The sequence below is a fragment of the Pseudophryne corroboree genome, chromosome 6 (assembly GCF_028390025.1).
Source record: "Pseudophryne corroboree isolate aPseCor3 chromosome 6, aPseCor3.hap2, whole genome shotgun sequence".
NCBI classification, from domain to species: Eukaryota; Metazoa; Chordata; class Amphibia; order Anura; family Myobatrachidae; genus Pseudophryne; species Pseudophryne corroboree.
This window is the reverse complement of record NC_086449.1, coordinates 291961869-291980640: the sequence shown is the minus strand read 5'-3', so window position 1 is coordinate 291980640 and position 18772 is coordinate 291961869. Positions and strand designations below refer to the sequence as shown.

The window sequence follows — 18772 nt, the reverse complement described above, 5'->3', positions numbered from 1 at the left end:
AAAACATACATTTGAATACACTTACCAGGCGCGCCTCCAGCCGTCCTCTCCTCGCCGCTGCCCGGCTTCCGGACTCAGCGCTTCCGGTCAGGTGACCCAACCCCGTGACGCGAGCTTCCAGTGCCGACATGCAGGGGGCGGGGGAGGCCGTTGTCATGGTGCGTACTAAACAAAACATAATACAAGAAATGCATAAGACAGTTCAAGCAATCTAGTGCCGTCTGACACATACATATACAAAGTGAATAAACGTGAGTTTAAAAATGCATGAATACCTAGTGACAACAATGTTTTAAAAACCGACATAAAATAATGCATTGATGAAATAAAATAAAGCAGTCAGCACTGCCCGTGAATATCAGGACTTGATCATGCATTAGCCCTTATCAGGGCACAATTACTGAACATTAAACATTGTTTTAGAATTCTGTGCATACATATAGTATTAATTATTAAATAGTATTCATTTTTAAATACTGTGCAACGAGCATTAATTTTTTTATTTTTGAATCATGCCTAAAACCAAAGGCTTTCTGCACGATTCATTCTTCTATTATGTTGCCGTTAAACCAAACCTGATATCCGATATTTTCAGCACAAGGACCTATATAAAACTACTCAACCCCAGTGACTCATTGAGCCCTCTGGGGCTTAACGTATCTAATGTCATTATCCACCTAGTTTCTAGCTGTAGGAGGCGCTTAGATCTATCGCCCCCCCCCCCCCCCCCCTAATGGAGAAAGGCACATGATCCACAATGCGGTACCTTAAAGATGCCAGTGAATGTTTAGCAGCGGCAAAATGCCGCGCCACTGGTTGTTCACTGGTACCTGACACCAATGCTGCCCTTATGGCAGATCTGTGCTGGGTCATCCTCACTTTGAACGTGCAATCTGTCTTGCCCACGTAGTGTAACCCACATGGGCAAGACAAGAGGTATACCACGAATCTGGAATTACACGTATATGCTGCCTTTAGCTTAATGGTTCTACCCGAATATGGGTGTTTAAATGAATCTCCTGGGACCAGGAAATTACATGTGGTGCACCCGCACCTGTAGCAGCCCTTTCGGGACCTAAGGAAATTGCCTTCAGCTACAGTTGTTTTGACCACGTTTGTCCTGACAACTAAACTTCTGATGTTCCGGCTTCGAGTGTAGCTGGGCATCAGTTTAGTGTCTTTAAACATCTTCAAATCTGGATCAGTGCTAATAATTGGCCAAAGTTCCTTGGCCCTTCTGCTAGTGTGTCTGCTGGCCGTGTTGAACTGGTTAACCCATGGAAACCTCTTTCCTTTAATCGTGGGGTCAGTTTCCGCAAGCAACTCTTGTCTAGTTTTTAATGTGGCTTTAGCACGTGCCCCGCGTAACAAGCTATCAGGGTACCCCCGCTCCTTAAATTTACTGACCATCTCATCCAGTTGCTGATCCCTTACTTTTAGATCACTGTTGATCCTACAAACCCTTAACATTTGTGAGTACGGCAAACCATTAATGGTTGCTCTGGGGTGGAAACTATCGTACCTTAACAATGTGTTACGGTCTGTGTTCTTCGTATACAGAGATGTATTGATTTTACCATCCACAATAAATATGTGGACGTCAAGAAAATCTATTTGCTGTTCATCTACAGTCATCGTTAATTTGACTGGACTAGAGGACACATTGTGAACCTTGATCATATCTTCTAAGATGTATCGTGGCCCTGACCATAACAACAGCAAGTCGTCGATATAATGAAGATATAACACTACATGCTGTGTTATGGCTGGCTGGCTAAGAAACAGCTCTTTATCTACTGCCCACATGTATGAGTTGGCGAACGACGGGGCCACACAGGACCCCATCGCACAACCCGTCAGTTGAATGTAAAACCGGTTATCATGAACAAAGTAATTATGAGTTAACGTAAACCTCAAGAGTTTAAAAAAAAATTCAACATCTGGTCCGTCATAAAGTACATTGTTGGTAATTAGTAATTTTACCGCCTGTATCCCCATCTCGTGGGGAATACAAGTGTAAAGGCTGGACACATCTAAGGAGACTAATAGGGTGCCCTCAGGGTTTGTTGCAAGTGTCTCCAATTTCCTCAGTAATGTTGAGGTGTCCTTAAGGTGCGTCTGTGTGTGTTGAATGCAGGGCTGCAAGAAAGCATCCAGATAGATAGATATAGCCTCGCACAATGACCCCCTGGCAGATATAATGGGTCTGCCAGGGGGATTGTGTGCATCTTTGTGCACCTTGGGTATGATGTAGAATAGCGGAACTACTGGATGGGGTTTGGACAATGCTTTAAATACTGTGTTGGTGATAATGCCTTGGTTGACTGCCTCACTCAGTATACCGTCCAACTCTTTGTGAAATTGTTGAGTGGGATCCCTGGGTAAGCTGGCATATGTGGATGCATCACTCAATAGTCTTGTGCATTCCAACATATATTTGTCTTTGTCCATCACCACAATTGCCCCTCCTTTATCCGCACCACGGATCACGATATCTTCCCGTGCTTGTAACTCCCTCAGTGCTTGTTTTTCATCTTTAGTTAAATTGGACCTGGATCTTCTCTGATCCTCTGCAAGAGACCCCTCCAGCATACGGGAAAATTTTTGATTGAGGGATTTACCGAAACAGGGTCAAAATTTGACTTGGTTTTGATCTTTCTCATCTTTCTTATGCATTTCTTGTATTATGTTTTGTTTAGTACGCACTATGACAACGGCCTCCCCCGCCCCCTGCATGACAGCACTGGAAGCTCGTGTCACGGGGTTGGGTCACCTGACCGGAAGCGTCCGGAAGCCGGGCAGCGGCGAGGAGAGGACGGCTGGAGGCGCGCCTGGTAAGTGTATTTAAATGTATGTTTTTCACTTGTTCTTTTCACTGTGTGTCCTGAAGACGGGGGCTTGCACCCCGAAACGTCGATAAAGCTACACTTGACAGAGTTCACCTGTTCACCATAGTCTCCTGAGTGCCGCCTCGTTCTTTCCAAGCTATATATATATATATATATATATTATCATTGATAAGGGCCCTCACCAGTTTGTTGCCCAGGGCCCAAACAGACCTTAATCCGGCCCTGCGTGTATGCATACACATTACATTAAATGGCTGTATAAGGGTTCGGTGATAATGTTGAAATGGTTGTAGTGTCGACAGTGAAAGTGTCGACATCATTCCCCATGTCAGGATTCAGCATGTTGACACTGATGAAATATTAACATTGTCTAAATGCATTTGCAGTGTTTTTCCCTAATTCTAAAGCTAACCCTAACACCTAAACCAAATGTCATATGTCAACATTTTAAGCATGTCGACATCATATCTCTCAACATTCTGGTTTAGCATCAATTTCCGGCTGCATACCCTGTTTAGTGCGGATAAAAATGTTCCAATCCTTTGGAACAGGTCTTTAGGTCGACACGGTCTAGGTCAAAAGGTCGACATGCGTTTTTTGGTGTCGTTTTCTTCGTAGAGTGACCGGGAACCCCAATTAGTGACCGGGAACCCCAAAAGGATTGGAACATCGGACATGCCATCGAAAAATAGATTTAAATGGCATTTTTTTGTTTGTTCTTTTAATAACACCACTAATAAAAATATGGGCAGCCCTCCCCTTCCTTAGCAGTATAGGGGATGCTTCATCAGGTATTCAATACTGTGGAATTCGACTTCTAAAACATTATTGCAGTTTAAGACTGTTTGCATAAATGGGTGTGTCGTAGTCATTTTCAACCAATCAAATGCAGCCTGTGTTGGGTGTGGTATTGAAAGTCGACAATGTCTAGGTCGACCACTTTTGGTCGACAGTAACTAGGTCGACTGGGTGTCTAGGTCGACAGGGTCTTTAGGTCGACATGTTCTAGGTCGACAGGTCAAAAGGTCGACATGAGTTTTTAATGTTATTTTGGTGTCGTTTTCTTCGTAGAGTGACCGGGAACCCCAATTAGTGCACCGCTTCGCTCGCCATGCTTCGGGCATGGTGCCTTCGCTCCGCTACCGCTTCGCTCGGCACAGATTACCATTCCAATCGTAGTCCACGTGGATCGTTAAGTATGAAAAGGTTCAAAAAAAGAAGAAAATTGTGAAAAACTCATGTCGACCTTTTGACCTGTCGACATAAAGAACCTGTCGACCTAGTTACTGTCGACCAATAGTGGTCGACCTAGTTACTGTCGACTTTCAATCCGGATCCCCGTGTTCATCCTCATTATCTGCTCTCACTTAGCAGTGTTGTTGCTGCTGCTGCTGCTGCAAATCCGATTCTGACCCACTCCAGGCACAGATCATTCACGCCATAACACCAGCACTATACTGTATATACGTGAATGTACGGCCGGATACCGTCCAATACCCAAGACTCTGTAGAGACAATAGTGACTTTGTAGCAAAAACAGAGGTACACTCCCTGTGGTGGGCTTATAGGACTCCGCCCCCGTAGGGGCGTGGTTCACGCCGGCCCGGGAAGTGATGTCCTGCAGTTTAACCACAGCACAGCCATCCAAATATAGGCAAAAGCTGTGTGCAGGCGACGGGATGCGGATGCTGCTGGCGGAGGCTCCGGGCGCTACAGGTGAGAGAGGCGCGTTAGTATCGCACTTTGCAACTATGCACTAAGGAGCGCAACGATATTCAGCCTGCCTACCGTGCGGCCAGCGATGTGCAGAGGTACCGGCAGCTCCCACAAGTTATAAGTCAACTGTACAAAGCACGCCTGATTGGCTAGTACATTTGTTCACATATATGCCATGGGGCCAATGTGTTGTAGCAATACAAATAACTTCTTGTTTTTGCTGACTACTTGTTTGTATCCACTTGTAATATTTATATCCCTTATATTTGTGTTACAAAGAATAAACACCCTTTTGTTGTAATGTTTTGAATAGAGATAAAAAACAATGACTTATAATTTTATATACTATAGTAAATTTTTGCTCATATACAACCATTGATTTGGATTGAAATTCACGGTTTTTTTTTCTGCCTGTTTTTCTTTAATTTAAACTCTTTTATAAAGAAGGTTTTCCTCGTGTTTTATTGCAAGATTGTGTATACAGTCAAGAATTTAAAATAAGTGTAATAATAACCCTGTGTTCCTGCAGGTTTAGTATGATTTACCTACAATAAAAAATCCAGACAATGTCAAAATACTGACATTTAAAAAGTTGCCAAAAGTTTGTATTTTTTTTTTGTGTGTGTATGTCAACATAGGCCGACTTGGTCACCGTATAAGTGTACGCTTGGCACTCTATTATATTCCCTCTCAAGGTCCACTGGGATGGTAAAGTATGAACAAGTTGGTTTCAATGAGAAAACCATGAAAAACTCGTGTCGACTTTTTGACCTGTCGACATTTTAATTGTAGGGATTTTGACCATCGGTCATTTGTGGTCGGGATTTTGACCATAGGTAAATTGACTGTATCCTTTTCCTGCTAGCTTATCTACAGATCTGTATGTGATGTGCAGTGCCCAACGAAATACCCTCAGAGGTTGTTTGACAGCCATTCCCATTGGCTGTACTGTATTAGGGACAGTGATACTAGTTTGCTGTATCCAAATTCATACTTAAAATATCTTCAAAATAATATAGATGCTTCTAAGTAGCAGTATTTGCTATTGCACATGTGCAGCTGCTGGTCTGGGGGCACGGGGATGGGAACAATGTATTGTATTGTTGAAAATCAAGCCACATGATATATTGATGTGATGCAACTAAAATATGTTGTATCCATCTGGGCAGAGCCGGCCCTAGGCAAGATTTTGGCTGGTGCCCCCTAGCACCGCTGCTAGTTCTGCCTCTGACCCTGCACCCCTTAGTCATAGCAGTCCTCATTTTGGTGCTCCTATTTTAAATAGGAACAGTGTGCACATTCGGCGCGCATCCCAAAGCGGCGTGTTCTTTTGGGAAGGGGCATGGCCACACAATAGTACCCCCAATTCAAATTACACCACACGGTAGTGCAACTTTATTCACATATCATGCAATTGTGTCCCTTCATGTTATATCACACAGTAATGCCACTTTACCTTATATACGTTACTCTTCACAGGGGTTCACTACGATATGCCGGCGGTCGGGCTCCCGGCGACCAGCATACTGGCGCCGGGAGCCCGACCGCCGGCTTACTGACAGTGTGGCGAGCGCAAATGAGCCCCTTGCGGGCTCACTGCGCTCGCCACGCTACGGGTACGCTATTTTATTCTCCCTCCAGGGGGGTCGTGGACCCCCACGAGGGAGAATAAGTGTCGGTATGCCGGCTGTCGGGATCCCGTCGCCGGTATACTGTGCGCCGGGATCCCGTCAGTCGGCATACTGAAGACCACCCCTTCACAGTAGTACCACTTATTTACATTACATCACGCTGAATTGCTCTTTCTATACGTTATGCCACACAGTAGAGCACCTTATACATATAATGCCACACATTAGTAATGCCTTTATACACATAATACCACACATTAGTTATGCCTTTATACACATAATGCCATACAGTAATGCCCCTTACACGTATGACACACATTATTAATGTCCTTATACACATAATGCACCTTACACATTATGCCAGCCTTTATTAATGCCCTTATACACATAATGACACTTACAAATATGTTGCACATTATTAATGCATTAATACACATGACGCACATAATGCGTCTAAGACATATGACGAACACTATTGCACAACAAACCTACCCACACACAGCACTCACACGGCCGCTAACACTGACCTCTGTCTCTGCTTGGATATAGATGTGTCCTCGTGTATATCTTGCAAAATATGCCATGCAGCTCCCGTCCAGCTCTGCAAATGTTGCGTGCCTTTTTTTGGAAAAAAATGTTTTATTTTCATTGCTATTTAACTAGGATGCAAAACCAGCTTCAGCTGATTAAAATGATAGTTAGCATGGCTGTATCTGCATACGAAATCCTGCGTTACAGTGATTTCCACGAATACAGTAATGTAGCATTTCGTATGCACATACAGCCGCAGTCACACACAGAATATAGGCATGCTGCATATCATTTTAATCAGCAGAATCTGCTTGTGCCCCTAGGCATACCAAATGCCCTAGGCATTTGCCTAGTTTGTCTCTGCCTCTGTGATATCTATAATCTGAAATATTGCATGTCAGTGCCTATCCCTGGGCTATATTATGCTTAGTGGGTGGCTAGAAGTACATTAAATTGGTGCTCTTGACCCAAAAAGCTCCAGATTGCTTGATTTTCAGGAGAACTGAGTGTTCAGCAGGTGTTCTCAGGTGAGTGTCTGCCAGTGGCACTGTGCCTAGCACTGGACCCTGCATGTGTAAGCTAAAATTCTATTGTATTCTGTTGTGTAGTAAGCTCATGTTATAGCAGGAATGGTGTTTCTGGTGCTTTGCTTGTCAGAAATGCAGTATATTGTATTATTAAAAACTTTGTTTGAGACTAAGGGATCTGTTTATGCTTAATTGCATATTCAATTCATTCTGGACAAGATATTGGCACCCAGAATCGCATTGCAATGTGCAATTTTAACGGACCAATGTATTACAGAGTGTTTTGGAGCCCATTACTGCGATGAGCTCAGTGTCCTGCTGACCACACTTAAGGGGGGTACACACTGAGCGATAATCTAAGCAATCTGACTAGATTGCTTAGATTTTCAGCAAGATCGCTCCGTGTATAGCCCTAACAGCGATAGCGATGCGCAGCCCCGCGCATTGCTATCGCTGCTGCTAGATTGGCCTGTATGCAGTCCAATCTAGCGGGTCGCTCACTTCACCCGCTGGGTGAAGTGAGCGGCCCCCCCGTCTCCCCCCGCACGCTAAGCACAGATCGCGCTGTGCTGAGCGCCGGGAGAGATGTGTGCTGAGCGGTTCGCTCAGCACACATCTCTCCAGCATCGGGCCGTGAGTACTGGCCTTTACACTGGGCCATTTCCAGGGAAGTTTCTGGGGGAAGCTTTGTGATGTATAACCCATAGGATGCTACCGCCATATTCAGAAGGTGGTAGCCAATCTCAAACTTGCTTTGCATGCCTCATAGAAACCTATGGGAATGCCGCTGCTAGTGCAAATGGAGTTGGTATCAGAGATACATTTAGGTAACTTTTAAATATTTGCGGCTAACCCCTGAAAATGGGTGTTTTTGTGGAACAAGCCACAATTTTTTTTTTATTTTTTTTTTTTACTAAATGGGCCACAAAAGAGATTCCAGATGAGGAAATTTGCTCCTCAATGCTATATAAAAATATAAAACAGGGGCCTACTTGTGATAATCAGAATTTCTTATTGCAGCAATAATATGTTTTATACAACCAGGGACAAGGGTTGCAATTACAGTTCGTATCCGGGGACAAGGGTTGCTGATGCTTCTGTTAGTTCCATAATGAAATAGAGGAAAAGGAGCTTACGTCATTTCTAACTGTAAAGGACATGTATATATGTTCCAATACATGAAGGCACGGGCGTAGCTATGGTATTTGCAGGGGGTGCCATTGATTAAATTAAAGCATGGGCATAGCAATAGTAGGTGCAGGGGTTGCCATTGCTATGGGAACTAGAGGCTTAGGGTGCCCCAGGTCCCAGGTCATAAAGTGGTCTACCAATTTCCCTGAATTGCCCACCACAAAAGCAATTGGGCCTGACCCGTTGCCCAGCCTGCATGGGTAACATTCCAATTTCTAGTGGATGTTATAATAAGGGGCTCTGTAATGTGGTATGTCTTATCTGGGTACTGTATTGTGGAATATTATGAACTTGGGCACTGTTATGTGACACAAGGTGGAATGCTTACTACAAATGCACCTAGCTCCAGAATGCGATACATTCCGGAATCGATAGCATTACCCAGTAGAAGCCGCTGGGATTCTATCCTCCTTTCCCCCTGTGAGGGATCCAATCTGATCCCTCCAAGCCTCCCTGCAGTGCGTGCATCAGAGAGAAGCATCCGCCCAGGAAATGTAAATACAGAGCGCTGCACCTGGTGTATCAAAGTGGCTGCATAGAGGAGAAGCCGCCAGAATGTATAAACGTTCTTATATTCATTCTCTCTCTCTCTCTCTCTCTCTCTCTCTCTCTCTCTCTCTCTCTCTCTCTCTCTCTCTCTCTCTCTCTCTCTCTCTCTCTCTCTCTCTCTCTCTCTCTCTCTCTCTCTCATAAAATTAATAAGGCGGGAGTTTTTTTTGAACTGGTGATGTTGCTCATAGTTTGTTTACAATCATCAGTGGTTTATGCTTGATGGCCAGTATATGGTTGTTTTTTTTGTTTTTTGTTTTCTCCCTTCCTATCAATGGCGTGGACCACTGCTGCACCATCAATGGCATCCCCCTATATTAAGGAGACATCGGTGACTGCTGTTTGTGTAGAACTCAGCCACTGATGGTCTCCAAAGGTGGTTTGATATCATTGGCTATCGATGGTACAGCCACTGCTGACAGTCACTACAGGATATGGGTATGGATAATTTGTACCCACACCCACCCCTCTGTGCTCCTGACAAGGACTGCATAACATACTGTGTATAATTAGTCCTATTCTCAACATAAAATCATCCAAGCAGACTGATTCACTTAACAAATGTCACTTGCTTATTGACTGTAAGATAACAATAATTTCTCTAACGTCCTAGTGGATGCTGGGGACTCCGTAAGGACCATGGGGAATAGCGGGCTCCGCAGGAGACTGGGCACTCTAAGAAAGATTTAGTACTACTGGTGTGCACTGGCTCCTCCCTCTATGCCCCTCCTCCAGACCTCAGTTAGAATCTGTACCCGGACAGAGCTGGGTGCTTTTAGTGAGCTCTCCTGAGCTTGCTAATAAGAAAGTATTTTAGTTAGGTTTTTTATTTTCAGAGAGCTTCTGCTGGCAACAGACTCTCTGCTACGTGGGACTTAGGGGAGAGAAGCAAATCTACTAACTGCGGCTAGGTTGCGCTTCTTAGGCTACTGGACACCATTAGCTCCAGAGGGATCGAACACAGGAACCTAACCTTGGTCGTCCGTTCCCGGAGCCGCGCCGCCGTCCCCCTCGCAGAGCCAGAAGACAGAAGCCGGCGGGTTGAAGCAAGAAGACATCAAAATCGGCGGCAGAAGACTCCTGTCTTCATATGAGGTAGCGCACAGCACTGCAGCTGTGCGCCATTGTGCCCACACTAACCCACACACTCCGGTCACTGTAGGGTGCAGGGCGCAGTGGGGGGCGCCCTGGGCAGCAATTGATTACCTCCTGGCAAAAGCAGCATATATACAGCTGGGCACTGTAATATGCATGAGCCCCCGCCATTAATTTTACACAAAATCGCGGGACAGGAGCCCGCCGCTGAGGGGGCGGGGCCTTCTTCCTCAGCACTCACCAGCGCCATTTTCTCTCCACAGCTCCACTGAGAGGAAGCTCCCCAGGCTCTCCCCTGCAGACTCACGGTAGATAGAGGGTAAAAAGAGAGGGGGGGCGCACAAATTTAGCGCATTAATCATATATACAGCAGCTACTGGGTAAACCCTAAGTTACTGTGTGATTCCTGGGTCATATAGCGCTGGGGTGTGTGCTGGCATACTCTCTCTCTGTCTCTCCAAAAGGCCTTGTGGGGGTCCTGTCCTCACAAAGAGCATCCCCGGGGTGTGTGGTGTGTCGGTACGCGTGTGTCGACATGTTTGACGAGGAGGGCTATGTGGAGGCAGAGCAAGTGCAGATGAATGACGTGTCTCCGCCGACGGCGCCGACACCTGATTGGATGGATATGTGGAAGGTGTTAAATGATAATGTAAACTCCTTGCATAAAAGGTTGGATAAAGCTGATGCCTTGGGACAGTCGGGGTCTCAGCCCATGCCTGATCCTACAGCGCAGAGGCCGTCAGGGTCTCAGAAGCGCCCACTATCCAAAATGGTTGACACAGATATCGACACGGATTCTGACTCCAGTGTCGATGACGATGATGCAAAATTGCAGCCTAAAATGGCTAAAGCCATCCGCTACATGATTATAGCAATGAAGGATGTATTGCACATATCAGAGGTAAACCCTGTCCCTGACAAGAGGGTTTATATGTATGGGGAGAAAAAGCAAGAGGTGACTTTTCCCCCTTCACAAGAGTTAAATGAGTTACGTGAAAAAGCGTGGGATTCCCCCGATAGGAAAGTGCTGATTTCCAAAAGGTTACTTATGGCGTACCCTTTCCCGCCAACGGACAGGATGCGCTGGGAATCCTCCCCTAGGGTAGATAAAGCTCTGACACGCTTATCTAAGAAGGTGGCCCTGCCGTCACAGGATACGGCCGCCCTAAAGGATCCTGCCGATAGGAAGCAGGAAAGTATCCTGAAGTCTGTTTATACACATTCAGGTACTCTACTGAGGCCGGCAATTGCGTCGGCCTGGATGTGTAGTGCTGTAGCAGCATGGACAGATAATCTGTCTGAGGAACTGGATACCTTAGACAAGGATACCATTTTACTGACCCTGGGGCATATAAAAGACGCTGTCCTATATATGAGGGATGCCCAGAGGGACATTTGCCTACTGGGCTCTAGAATAAATGCAATGTCAATTTCTGCCAGAAGGGTCCTGTGGACTCGGCAATGGACAGGTGATGCCGACTCCAAAAAGCACATGGAGGTTTTACCTTACAAGGGTGAGGAATTGTTTGGGGACGGTCTCTCGGACCTAGTTTCCACAGCTACGGCTGGGAAGTCAAATTTTTTGCCATATATTCCCTCACAGCCTAAGAAAGCACCGTATTACCAAATGCAGTCCTTTCGATCACAAAGAAGCAAGAAGGTCAGAGGTGCGTCCTTTCTTGCCAGAGGCAGGGGTAGAGGAAAGAAGCTGCACCATGCAGCTAGTTCCCAGGAACAGAAGTCCTCCCCGGCTTCCACTAAATCCACCGCATGACGCTGGGGCTCCACAAGTAGAGCCAGGAGCGGTGGGGGCGCGTCTCCGAAATTTCAGCCACCAGTGGGTTCGCTCACAGGTGGATCCCTGGGCTATACAGATTGTGTCTCAGAGATACAAGCTGGAATTCGAAGTGATGCCCCCTCACCGTTACCTCAAATCGGCCCTGCCAGCTTCCCCCATGGAACGGGAAGTAGTGTTAGCGGCAATTCACAAGTTATATCTCCAGCAGGTGGTGGTAAAGGTTCCCCTCCTTCAACAGGGAAGGGGATACTATTCTACAATGTTTGTGGTACCGAAACCGGACGGTTCGGTCAGACCCATATTGAATTTAAAGTCCCTGAACATTTATCTGAAAAGATTCAAGTTCAAAATGGAATCGCTCAGAGCGGTCATTGCAAGCCTGGAAGAGGGGGATTTTATGGTGTCTCTGGACATCAAGGATGCTTACTTGCATGTCCCCATTTATCCACCTCATCAGGAGTACCTCAGATTTGTGGTACAGGACTGTCCTTACCAATTCCAGACGTTGCCGTTTGGGCTCTCCACGGCACCGAGAATATTTACCAAGGTGATGGCGGAAATGATGGTGATCCTGAGAAAGCAAGGAGTCACAGTTATCCCATACTTGGACGATCTCCTCATAAAGGCGAGGTCCAGAGAGCAGTTGCTGATCAGCGTAGCACACTCTCAGGAAGTGTTGCAGCAGCATGGCTGTATTCTGAATATCCCAAAGTCGCAGCTGATTCCTACGACGCGTCTGCCTTTTCTGGGCATGATTCTGGACACAGACCAGAAGAAGGTGTTTCTCCCGGCGGAGAAGGCTCAGGAGCTCGTGACTCTAGTCAGAGACCTCTTAAAACCGAAACTGGTGTCGGTGCATCACTGCACGCGAGTCCTGGGAAAGATGGTGGCATCGTACGAAGCCATTCCCTTCGGCAGGTTCCATGCGAGGATCTTTCAGTGGGATCTGTTGGACAAGTGGTCCGGATCGCATCTTCAGATGCATCGGCTGATCACCCTGTCCCCGAGGGCCAGGGTGTCTCTTCTGTGGTGGCTGCAGAGTGCTCACCTTCTCGAGGGCCGCAGGTTCGGCATACAGGACTGGGTCCTGGTGACCACGAATGCGAGCCTCCGAGGATGGGGGGCAGTCACTCAGGGAAGAAACTTCCAAGGGTTGTGGTCAAGTCAGGAGGCTTGTCTGCACATAAATATCCTGGAAATAAGGGCCATATACAACGCCCTGAGTCAAGCGGAGCCTCTGCTTTGCAACCAACCGGTGCTGATTCAGTCAGACAACATCACTGCAGTGGCTCATGTAAACCGCCAGGGCGGCACAAGAAGCAGAGTGGCGATGGCGGAAGCCACCAGGATTCTTCGTTGGGCGGAGAATCACGTGCAATCACTGTCAGCAGTGTTCATTCCGGGAGTGGACAACTGGGAAGCAGACTTCCTCAGCAGGCACGACCTCCACCCGGGAGAGTGGGGACTTCATCACGAAGTCTTCACTCAGATTACAAATCGATGGGAACTGCCACAGGTGGACATGATGGCGTCCCGTCTCAACAAAAAGCAACAAAGGTATTGCGCCAGGTCAAGAGACCTTCAGGCGATAGCTGTGTACGCACTAGTTTCACTGTGGGTGTTCCAGTCGGTCTATGTGTTTCCTCCTCTTCCTCTCATACCCAAAGTGCTGAGAATCGTAAGAAAAAGAGGAGTGAGAACAATGCTCATTGTTCCGGATTGGCCAAGAAGGACTTGGTACCCGGAACTGCAAGAAATGCTCACAGAGGACCCATGGCCTCTGCCTTTCAGACAGGACCTGTTGCAACAGGGGCCCTGTCTGTTCCAAGACTTGCTGCGTTTGATGGCATGGCGGTTGAACGCAGGATCCTAGCGGAAAAAGGCATTTCCGGATGAAGTATTCTTACGCTGATAAAGGCTAGGAAGGACGTGACAGCAAAATACTATCACCGTATATGGCGAAAATATGTTGCCTGGTGTGAGGCCAGGAAGGCCTCTACAGAGGAATTCCAGCTGGGCCGGTTCCTGCACTTTCTACAGTCTGGAGTGACTATGGGCTTGAAGTTGGGGTCCACAAAGGTCCAGATTTCGGCCCTATCCATTTTCTTTCAAAAGGAACTGGCTTCTCTTCCTGAAGTTCAGATGTTTGTTAAGGGAGTGCTGCATATTTAGCCCCCTTTTGTTCCACCAGTGGCACCTTGGGATCTCAACGTGGTGTTGGATTTCCTGAAATCCCACTGGTTTGAGCCACTTAAGACCGTGGAGCTAAAGTATCTCACGTGGAAGGTGGTCATGCTATTGGCCTTAGCTTCGGCTAGGCGTGTGTCAGAATTGGCGGCTTTGTCATGTAAAAGCCCCTATCTGGTTTTCCATATGGACAGGGCTGAATTACGGACTCGTCCGCAATTTCTGCCGAAGGTGGTGTCATCTTTTCATTTGAACCAACCTATTGTGGTGCCTGCGGCTACTCGTGACTTGGAGTATTCCAAGTTGCTTGATGTAGTCAGTGCTTTGAAGATCTATGTAGCCAGGACGGCTGGAGTCAGGAAGACTGACTCGCTGTTTATCCTGTATGCATCCAACAAGCTGGGTGCTCCTGCTTCACAGCAAACCATTGCTCGCTGGATCTGTAGCACGATTCAGCAGGCTCATTCTGCGGCTGGATTGCCGCATCCAAAATCTGTGAAAGCCCATTCCACAAGGAAAGTGGGCTCTTCTTGGGCGGCAGCCCGAGGCGTCTCGGCATTACAGCTTTGCCGAGCAGCTACTTGGTCGGGTTCAAACACATTTGCTAAGTTCTACAAGTTTGATACCCTGGCTGAGGAGGACCTTGTGTTTGCCCATTCGGTGCTGCAGAGTCATCCGCACTCTCCCGCCCGTTTGGGAGCTTTGGTATAATCCCCATGGTCCTTACGGAGTCCCCAGCATCCACTAGGACGTTAGAGAAAATAAGATTTTACTCACCGGTAAATCTATTTCTCGTAGTCCGTAGTGGATGCTGGGCGCCCGTCCCAAGTGCGGACTTTCTGCAATACGTGTATATAGTTATTGCTTAATAAAGGGTTATGTTATGTTGGCATCCATTGTTTGATGCTCTGTTGTTGTTCATACTGTTGACTGGGTAAGTTTATCACAAGTTATACGGTGTGATTGGTGTGGCTGGTATGAGTCTTACCCTGGATTCCAAAATCCTTTCCTTGTAATGTCAGCTCTTCTGGGCACAGTTTCCTTAACGGAGGTCTGGAGGAGGGGCATAGAGGGAGGAGCCAGTGCACACCAGTAGTACTAAATCTTTCTTAGAGTGCCCAGTCTCCTGCGGAGCCCGTCTATTCCCCATGGTCCTTACGGAGTCCCCAGCATCCACTACGGACTACGAGAAATAGATTTACCGGTGAGTAAAATCTTATTTTAAGGAGACTGATCGTATAGTTACAGAAGCTACTGTAAGGCTATTAAACGTAATTGAGTTTTTTTGGTAGTATATAGAAAGAATATTGGGTAGAAATATTCAGAAACTGTTATCAGCTATCAAAATTGATTAAACAATCTGAAATGGTAACAAAAATTATAGTTAGAATTTGTTTTACAACCAGTAATTTCCCTACAGTTTGGGCAAATTGGTTGCTTTCCTGTAAAGGCTAGTACACACTAGCCCACAGGTTCTCAAAGTTGGTCCTCAGGACCCCACATAGTGCATGTTTTGCAGGTAACACAGCAGGTGCACAGGCGTATTAATTACTCACTGACACATTTTAAAAGGTCCGCAGGTGGAGTTAATTATTTCACTTGTGATTCTGTGAGGAGACCTGCAAAACATGCACTGTGTGGGTCCCGAGGACCAACTTTGAGAATCTGTGCACTAGCTCAGTGGTTCTCAACCTCGGTCCTCAAGTACCCCCAACAGTTCATGTTTTCCAGGTCACCTAGCAGTTGAACAGGTGTATTCATTACTGACACATTATAAAAGACCCACAGGTGGAGCAAATTATTTCACTTGCAATCCTCATACTTGCCTACCTGACTCTCTCCATGAGGGAGAAAATGCTCTGTTCCTGGACTTTCCTGGTAATGTATGATTGCCATCACCTGTGGTGAGCTAGTTAATTGATAAGAAATGTGTTTCACCACAGGTAATGGCAATCATACATTACCAGGAAAGTCCAGGAACAGAGCATTTTCTCCCTCATGGAGAGGGTCAGGTAGGCAAGTATGGCAATCCTGTGAGGAGACCTGGAAAACATGAACTGTTGGGGATACTTGAGGACAGAGGTTGAGAACCACTGGACTAGCTGATTCCTGCGCCAACGACAATATTGGGGGGGCATAATTGGCAAGCGCATACACACTTGCTGATGGGGGGGGGATGGTCATGGTGTCGTCAATAAGGACCTCGTTCACCTGTACATATTCGGACGAGGGAGGGGGTCATTAATGATGTACAGAAACGCGCTTGAGTGTACACACTGGACAAGATTGTGAAAGATCTCGCGGAGATTAGCCCTTCTGAGCGAGATCTTTCACTTTCTCGTCTAGTGTTTATGGGGCTTAACCTTCCCATGAAAGATAATTATGTATTGGCTAGATATATTATGATTACCACTAGAGCAACCATAGCACAGTTTTGGTAAGCTCCCGCAGCTCATTATATAATCAAAATGATGTCAGACATAAAAGAAGCCACATAGGGCTTAAATACTCAACATCATCACCCCAAGTGTAATGACATAAGTGGCATGTCTTTGGTGCTGGGATAAACGGCTAGAAGACAGACTACAATTTGAGTTGTTTTTTTATAAAGCATTTCCAAACATTGGGGCAAATTCAGTATGAATCGGAAGTAGTGATTCGTACAGAATTTTTGCTGAGGGGTCGCGGGCGCATGCACAGCAGGCCCTACTGCGCATGCGCCCACAATTTCTGCGGGGGGCCGCAGAAATTGCAATTGCCTCTGCCTGTCAATCAGGCAGAGGCGGAAGGGGGGCGGCAACGCTCCATTTTCTGGGTGGAAACGAAGCATTGCAGGGGCGTGCCAGCCCAAACGGTGTGCTGGTACGCGCGAATGGGGGCGTGTCGGGGTGGTGCCGGGACTCCTGTGGCCGCAGGAGTCATCATTAATTTCTGCTAACAAGCAGAAATTGTGTGCTGTTCGCAATTTCTGCTTGAAGCTGGGGGGGGGGGGGGGGGGAGGTGCCGGTCAGCATGCTTGGCGGCCTTGCCCAGCGCTGGGCGGCCCCCAGCATGCGTGCTAATGGTTAGCAAATTCTGCTGATTAGCAGAATTTGCTAACCTTACTGAATTGGCCCCATTGACTTGAGATACTTAGTAATGTTATATACTCATAGTAATTGTACTATTGTTATCATCAATGTTAAATGATGACCATGTTTGACTTGCAAAAAATGATTATCTAGCAAAATATAAACCCAATTCTCAAAACAAAAGTAAATATTATACAATTGGTGTATTTCTCCAGTAACCACCCTATTCCGGCACTCGCAGAAACAAACATAGTCACAACTTGCTGGGTGCCTCACCTCCAACCTAGCTAGGGTGTATAAGATATATGCAGAAATGGTTGGCACTTCGGATAAATAAAAGACAGCAATAGCAAAGAGGTTCAAGGCTTGAACCTCTTTGGTATTGCTGTCTTTTGTTTATCTGGTGTGCCAACCATTTCTGTGTGTGTATATATGTGTCTGGGTATATGTTAGAATATTATTTTTTTTCCATTTCCTCACTTGCAGCTACAGTAAAAGCTTTGTACTGTCACTTACTTAAATATTAACAAATCAGATGTTCCAATCAGCTTTGCAAAACTAGTTAAGGACCTAATGTTTTATCACTTCAAACCGCCTGTGGCGTAACAGGAAGCTGTGGTACTGAAAGGACAGCCGTATGTTTTAGCTGTCACAGATAGTGACAGTGACTTCCATCTCTTAGGCTTGTCACTAGCAGTAAACACCCTCATGCATACAAGAGTGTGAATCATGAAAGACTTGTTGCATTTTCAGAGCAAAATTTTACTTTAATTTTGTAAAATTTGAACCGATCCTAATTATTTCATTTTTTATGAAATGCTGACATTTTATTAAACAAAATGTATGCCCATACTTGCATTGTAAACCCTGTCACACCTGCACTTATAGGGGCTGTCAGCCTTATTTCCTGTATAAAAGATATGATTTTGCAAAATGGTGATACTTGTTCATGTAAGGGACCATCATCACTGACATCTCTCAATGAAGAGGATGGGAGGTGGCAATAATGACTGCTCCATGCTAACACTTGTTGACATGTCACTCTTATTTTCCATAAGCAGTTGCTTGGAAGCCCAGGATTTTGTTCCAAACTAGTTATTCTCTGTTTGGGTGTACTCCAGGTTCTCTGGTTTCCCTCCACATTTCATGTTAATTTACTTCTAATTAATTTGACCTCAGAGTGTACCTGTGTTGCTGATAGAGAACTTTAGGGCAGATGTATTGAGCCTGGAGAAGTGATAAATGGAACGTGATAACGCACCAGCCAATCATCACACTTTTGAAAAATGATAGGAGCTGATTGGCTGGTGTGTAAACTGTCATTTTTCGATTGTCTAATGATTGGCTGGTGCGTTATCACCTTCCACTTATCACTGCTTTATCACTTGTCCAGGCATAATACATCTGCCCCTTTGTTTGTACATGCCATTGGGACTTGACATATGTCAATTAATAAACTTTCTGTTGTTGTACAACAGCATTTAGGTAGTGCTAGGCAACTTAGATGGTCGTAATACAAACTGACACAAGTAAGCAGGAAACAGTATTGGCAAAACTCATGGGAAATGGTCATCAAACCACACAAGTAGTCCTCGCCTAGAAAAGCTCAAAACCCTAATATATCAAC

At 46.0% G+C, this 18772-nt stretch overlaps 1 protein-coding gene across 2 annotated transcripts in view; it reads left to right on the top strand.

The window, feature by feature from the left end:
* The first annotated feature begins 4451 nt into the window (after positions 1-4451).
* The window catches only part of RAB27A (RAB27A, member RAS oncogene family), a 164891-nt gene continuing 150570 nt past the window's right edge, over positions 4452-18772 (top strand). Inside the window, exon 1 of one of the 2 annotated variants that reach the window (XM_063926124.1) lies at positions 4452-4565. The gene's annotated coding sequence lies outside the window, so the exon portion shown is untranslated. The remainder of the gene's footprint in view (positions 4566-18772) is intronic. The other variant, XM_063926121.1, reaches the window with a different exon arrangement.